Genomic DNA, 7,876 nt, shown 5'->3' on the forward strand with positions numbered 1-7,876 from the left:
GCCGAATAATCAGAGCTGCATTTCAGGTAATCTTCTGTTATGAGTATGTTTTGCTGCTACTGTTAGCCCCTCAAATGCTTTTGGATTTATCAGGGATCATCAATGTGCAAAAAGAATGTTATTTTATTCAGGAAACCACTGCATACAAGAACCAACCTTTTTCTGCTCGAAGGAAGAAATCACAGGTACTTAAGTATATTATGTACAAGAAGTTCGGGTGCGCTAGCATTTTTCACTTGGAATTTTTTCCAGATCATGTGCGAAACGGGTATGATATTATTTAGTTGGTTAGTTTTATTAAGTTTCGTGCATCTCTGTTTTAGAAAATGAGATATAGCAAACCACAAAACTGCAATTAAGTGCTCTACTTGAACACGTTGGTGTCTAAACATCAACTTGGCATGAAGAGCAGATGTTATCAATTTATCATTTCCAACCCATCTATATAGCAAGACCAAACACCATAAAATATCATAGCTGATTTACAAATGGCCTTTTTTAGAGCAGTTATTCTCTTGACTGTGATTTCTCTTACGATCGGCCGATTTTCCTTGGTGGGTTCCGAGACATTATCAGCATACAATGTTCTTCAGAAATACGGCTTACCAGCAGGTCTGCTGCCGGAGGGAGTGACAGGGTACGACTTGAATCCAAATACAGGTGAATTTAAGGCATACCTAAACAGAGATTGCAGATTTACTATTGAATCGAGAAGTATCAAGTACAGCCCTGTAGTTGAAGGTATAATATCGAACGACAGACTGGAAAATCTGGAAGGTGTTAAAGTTCGTGTTTTGTTATTCTGGGTTGATGTAAAGGAGGTGGTTCGCAAAGGAGACGAACTGATATTCACTTCCACAATTGCTTCGGCTAAGTTCCCGATTGGAGACTTTGGGTTCAGCCCGCGCTGTTGAAACTTGAAACATGTTTCAGTATTCTTAGCTGACACCCTCTTGTTTCATATATTTTCAAGTATCAACTAGGCTACATTTGCTAAAACTGCCTGTTCTATGAATACTGCTAATAGTATGTGGCCAAGTCAAACAAATCATTTGAGTGAATTAAGCTCATTTAAGTTATTACTAACTAATGAGAACTTACTTAGGCTACCACTTAGGACTTTGGAGGGCATGACCTATTAAAATGATTAATACATATCCATATATACTGTATTCATTTAAAATAGAGGAAGAAGTGAATTTAATAGGGATTAGGTTCAAATTATTACTAACGTGGTATTAAAATGATAAAGTTTTATCAACAGTGTTTTCAATCGGTGTAATTTTGGTCAAACCAATATCGAGAGTAGTTTTTTACTTCACAAATAGTCATACTAGATCCGACATCCGTCTATATATTATAGATATATAAATAGACTTATCGACTCATACCTAATTTTTTTTATAGTACAGTGATGGTATCAACTCCTAACTATACGGAATACTTTAGCCTATTCAATAAAAAAATTATCTTGGGCGGATAGCGGGAATCGAACCCGCGTCTTCTTCTTGGCAAAGAGAAATTTTACCATTCGATGCTTTTGACTATTTGGACTATTTTGGAGTACAGAAAAATAAATTCACTCTCAATGTTTTGGATTTAATTTTTTTAAATCACCTTATATCTAGGCCAAAACGATAAATCCACTCTCAATTAATTGCAAATGAAGATGAAGGAATCACTGTGTATAATTATTAATTATTTCTATAAGGGATGGTTCTTAATGCTCGAGGCAACGATGTACCCCTTGTTGAAACACTTTTCCACATAATTTTGATTTGACAAAATTGTTTAAGTATAATTAAAAACATATTCTAAACACACTAAGTTTAAATGCTTTGATTTATTCTACTAATGTGTTTGTTCAATGTTGAGTTAAATTGCTTATAAGACATAAGGATTAAAAGGCCCAAGCCCAATACAAGAGTCAAAGCCCAAGTCAAACGGTTCAAGACAACTCGGCCCGCGTATGTCAAAACGTTGTCGTTATGGACAAAACGCAACTCAGCGGAAGAAGGATCTAGAAGACCTTCAGGGAACAACTTCGGAACGAAGCTGCTGAGTTGATTCGACAAAGCGTACAAGGCAGCAGCTGGCTAAGGAAAACTTCCAGACAAAGTGTTTCCACTTTGAGTAAAGTTCAGACGACACAGTATGCTGTCCAGTTGACTTTACCATAAAAGGAGAGACATTCTGCCGAGCTGACCAAAAGCTGACCGAGGACAGAAGATACTCAAATCTGATTGGCCGAGAGCTCTGAGCAAGTCAGGATGACAACGACAGGAAGCCGTTTCCCTCCAACGGTTATTTCGAAATTCGAAATGACCGATGTCCAGACGTCTCTATAAATAGTGCCATCAGAAGCTTCATTCAACACAGAACTTGATCAAGCCATTACGCTGACCAAATTTCTACCCAAGTTCTGCAAGCAAAAAGCAAAGCAATCTTACACTAAATTTCATATCTTTTGTGTAAAAGTCTAGAGTGATTATTCAATCATCTAAGGTGTCTTAGCAATCATTGTTTAGGACAAACACTTATCATTTCTAGAGATTAGAAAGGAGAGGCTGAGTACTCGGTTATAGTACTCAGCGAGTGATTAGGATTGAGTAGAGGTATAGAGGAAGGTACTCTTGTTATACTCAGTTGCTAAGATTGTAAAAGGTTTGAGGCTCTACCTTTAAAGAGCTCAGTAGAGGATTCGAAAGCTCGGAAAATGTTCCGGGGACAGGACGTAGGCTTAGAAGCCGAACCTGGATAAATCTGCTGAGTAACGCATTTCTTACCTTAAACTCCTTATATGTATTGCTTGCTTAAATAACCAAAAACTGACCAAGTAAAGAGGTCAAGCTGAGTTGTGCGCATCAAACATCTGAGCTCAGGAATAGACTCTAAGTGATATCTCCTGACTCAAGTTAAGAAACTGACCTAGTCACCAGTTGACTAAGCCAGTATCTTGCTGTTTACTCAGCGCCGCTGTTAAAACCTTTTCTCCTAAGAAAAGAAGTCTACCCTAAATTAAGAAAAAGTTTAAATAGTTCCTAACCCCCTCTTGGAACTATACTTGTAACGTTATAAGGGACCAACAAGTAGTATCAGAGCCTAAAAGCTCACTGTAAAAGGTTTAACAACCTTGAGCTGATCCCCACTATGGGCGAAAACAGTACTCGGTTTCTCCCAGGAAAACAAACAACTCAGATATTGCCTGAGGGGCTGTCCATCACTCGGCCTCCCCTATTCTTCGGGTCTAACTATACCTTCTGGAAGAATAGGATGAAAAATTTCATTCAGGCTACAAATATGAGTGTCTGGCTATCTATAGTGCAAGGTCCATTTGTACCTGTCGAAGTTGTGACTGGCCAAACAGTTGTAAAAGCTGAGGCCAAATGGACAGAGGATGATCTCAAGAAGCTTCAAAATCACGCTTCGGCTATTAATATGCTTCACTATGCGCTCGATGCTGCAGAATATAATAAAATTTCAGGTTGTGAGTCGGCGCAAGAGATCTGGAAGAAGCTGGAGGTCACCTACGAAGGAACCAATAAAGTAAAAGAGTCCAAGGTGAACCAACAGATGAGACTGTACGAGCTGTTCGAGATGAACAATGATGAGGGCATATCTGACATGAATGCAAGGTTTACCAACATCATAAATGAGCTCAAGAGACTTGGGAAGATCTTCACTGAGGAAGAACAAGTCAAAAAGATACTCAGGAGTCTTCCTAAAGACTGGCAAGCAAAGAAGACCGCTGTTGAGGAAGCTCAGGACTTAACCACCTACAAATATGACGAACTCATCGGCTCGTTGCTGACCCATGAGATATCAATGAAAAAATTTGAGGTGAAGGAAAAGTCTGAAGACAAGAAGCAGAAATCTCTTGTCATGAAAGCTGACTCCACTGATGGAAGCTCAACAGATGATGAAGAGATGGCTATGTTCACAAGGAAGATGAAAAGGCTGTTCAGGAAAAATGACAAATATTCTAAGAAGCCTTACAGAAAGTTTGATAAGTATAAAGATGAGTCAAGCGACAGCAAATACAAGAAAGACAACTCAAAGCCCATTACATGCTTTGAATGTCATCAAACTGGCCATATAAAGTCAAGCTGCCCCACGCTGAGGAAAGATAAGAAGAACGACAAAAAGGCAATGGTGGCTACATGGAGCGACAGTGATGAGTCTTCATCAACAGAAGCTGAGGCCACCGAGTCAGCGAAGATATGCTTCATGGCTGACGAACTTGCTGAGCCGTGCGTCTCTGAGCATACTGACCCCTCCGTTGCATCTGACGATGAGGAGCAATCAAATGAGGTAATACCACTTTCCCAGCTCAGAAACGAAATGGGTAATGCCATGAGTGATCTCTATACACTTGTCAAAAAGTGTAATAAGAAAATTAGAGCACTCAGCAGGCGCTGTGACGAGGTTGAAGAGGTCAAGCTGAGTGACCTCAGATACCTTCTTCAGGACAACTCAACTTTGCATGATAACATGAAGATCATACATGAGTCTATCTCTGAAGTCCAATCAGTTTCAAAGAAACTGAGAAAGGACGTCACAACTATCCAGAACCAATTAAAGGTTCCAAATAAAAGAAACATTCCTCTGAGAACTCAGTACCAAGGTACTCAGCAGAGATGGAATCCCCAGCGGAATGTCCAGTGTGACTTCTGTAGGAAGAAAGGTCACACCACAAAGGTGTGCTGGCATGCTCAGCACTGGGGTGCTGACCAGTCAGTGAGACAACCTAAACAGAAGGTCAGCTGTGACTTCTGTGGAAAGAATGGCCATACTGTCCAAATATGTCGCCATAAAATAAAATATGATGCTTTACCTGTTGCACCTAACAAGTAAGGACCCAAAAAGAATTGGGTACCTAAAAGTAACTAGTTACAATGCAGGTAAGCCTGAGATGTGCTGAGAAGTCAAAGATGTGGTATATTGACAGCGCATGCTCGGGGCATATGACTGGTGATGAAACTCAGTTCATCACGTTTAAGCGTAAACGAGGAGGAAGTGTAAGTTTTGGAGACAACAAAAAGGGTAAGATAGTAGGGTCAGGAACCATCGGAGATAATCCTACTATTGAGTCAGTCTCCCTAGTCAGCGGACTCAAATATAACTTACTCAGCGTAGCTCAGCTATGTGACAATGGGAGAAAAGTTATATTTGATGCTACTGGATGTAAAATATATGAGGGTAAATCAAATGAGTTAATTTTAACTGCCCCTCGCATAGATAATGTCTTTATGCTAGACTTAGAGAAAAAGTTTTCAAAAACTGTATGCTTAGTATCAAAGGAAGAAAATTCCTGGCTATGGCACAGGAGACTTGGTTATGTAAGCATGGACCTCCTGGCCAAATTAGCAAGAAAGCAATTGGTTGAGGGACTGCCTGAACTTAAATTTGAAAAAGATCAATTATGCCACGCTTGCCAAGCTGGAAAACAAACCAAACAATCTTTTCACAGCAAAAACATTATCTCAACTAAGCGTCCGTTAGAGTTACTACACTTGGATCTCTTCGGTCCAGTCCAGCCGCTGAGTCTGGGTGGAAGAAGATTTTCCTTGGTCATTGTAGATGACTTCTCTCGGTACACTTGGGTCATCTTGTTGAGTAGCAAGGATGAGACCTTTGAGACATTTTCAAATTTGGTAAGAAAAATTGAAAATGATAAAACCTAAAATTGGCTCACATCTGAAGTGATAATGGTGGAGAATTCAAAAACCAAAAGTTTGTTGAATTCTGTGAAGCCAGCGGTATTGACCACAATTTTTTTGCTCCTAGAACACCTCAACAAAATGGGGTTGTTGAAAGGAAGAACAGAACTCTAGTTGAAATAGCCAGGACAATGCTGGATGAGCATAGGCTTCCAAAGTATTTTTGGGGAGAGGCTGTTAACACAGCGTGCTATATTCTTAATAGGGCTCTAGTTAGACCTATATTAAAGAAAACCCCCTATGAACTTTGGAAAGGATGAAAGCCCAACATTGGATACTTTCGTGCCTTTGGCTGTAAATGTTTTATTTTGAATACCAAAGATAGCTTAGCAAAGTTTGACTCAAAAGCTGATGAGGCTATCTTTTTAGGCTACTCAACAAACAGCAAAGCATACAGAGTTTTCAATAAATGAACTCAAGTTTTAGAAGAGTCAGTACATGTTGAGTTCGACGAGACTAACCCTGCAGGTAGATACCAGCCACTGACCGAGGATGATCCACACTCAGTAACCTCTGACCAAGAACCAGCTGCTGAGTCATTTACTAAAAGGCTGACCAAGAGTAAGAGTGAACCTAAGATTGTTTTCACTGACCAGTCTACTTCTGCAGAGATTGTTGAAACACAGACAGCACAAGACATAAATCTACCTAAAGAGATAAGGATTCCAAGAGGGCACTCAGAGAGTGCAATCCTTGATTCTGCTGGGAATACCCTGATGACGAGGAATCAACTCAGGAGGTACCTCAGCAATGTAGCCTTCGTCTCAGTTCAGGAACCTAAGAACTTCGCTGATGCTGAGGAAGATGAATTCTGGATGAGCGCAATGCAAGAGGAACTCGACCAATTCAGAAGAAACGATGTATGGGAGCTAGTGCCACATCCAAGGAGTCAGAAGACCATTGGAACAAGATGGGTCTTCCGTAACAAACTGGATGAGCAAGGAAATGTAGTCAGGAACAAAGCAAGGCTTGTAGCTTAGGGCTACAGTCAGCAAGAAGGTATTGACTACGGTGAGACCTTTGCCCTAGTGGCAAGGCTAGAAACTATTAGGATCTTATGTGCATATGCATCTTACATGAACTTTAAATTATTCCAAATGGATGTTAAGAGTGCATTTCTTAATGGAGTTATAAACGAGGAAGTTTATGTTAATCAACCTCCAGGGTTTGAGGATCCAAAATTCCCAAACCACGTTTATAAACTCAAAAAGGCTCTGTACGGCCTCAAACAAGCACCACGTGCTTGGTATGAGAGGTTGACCAGTTTCCTGCTGACTAGAAATTATGTCAGGGGCAAAGCTGATACAACCTTATTCATTAAGAGAAAGGGTAAAGATACCCTGCTGGCTCAAATTTATGTTGATGATATAATATTTGGTGCAACTAACGAATCAATGTGCAAGGAATTTAGCAAACAAATGCAGACTGAGTTTGAAATGTCGATGATGGGAGAACTCAACTTCTTCCTCAGACTTCAAATAAAACAAGGAAAGAATGGCATCTTCATCAGTCAAGCTAAATATGCCAAGGAGATATTAAAGAAATATGACTTGGAAAATTGCAAGCCAATATCCACTCCTATGGGCACTGACACTGTCCTCTGCGCTGACGAGAATGGTAAGTCAGTAGACATCAAATTGTATCGAGGTATGATAAGCTCTCTACTTTACTTAACAGCCAGTAGACCGGACATTCAGTTCTCAGTATGCTACTGTGCTAGATATCAATCTAACCCTAAGGAATCTCATTACATAGCTGTAAAAAGAATCCTTAGATACTTGCAAAGCTCAGTGAACGCAGGTTTATGGTATCCCAACACACATGACTTTACACTCGTTGGATACACTGACGCTAACTATGGTCGAGACAAGCTAGAACGAAAAAGCACCTCTAGAGGATGTCATTTCTTAGGAAGCTGTCTTGTATCTTGGTTCAGCAAGAAGCAGGCGTCAGTAGCCTTGTCTACCACTGAAGCTGAGTACATTGCTGCTGGTTATTTTGTTGCTCAAGTCCTATGGATTAAGCAACAACTTGAAGACTATGGTGTTCAAACAAAGACAATTGAGGTCAAATGCGACAACAAAAGTGCAATTGATCTATCAAAGAACCCAATTCAACATAGCAGAATGAAGCATGTCAGCATAAGGCATCACTTC

Source organism: Euphorbia lathyris, chromosome 2 (assembly GCF_963576675.1).
Source record: "Euphorbia lathyris chromosome 2, ddEupLath1.1, whole genome shotgun sequence".
Taxonomy (NCBI): Eukaryota; Viridiplantae; Streptophyta; class Magnoliopsida; order Malpighiales; family Euphorbiaceae; genus Euphorbia; species Euphorbia lathyris.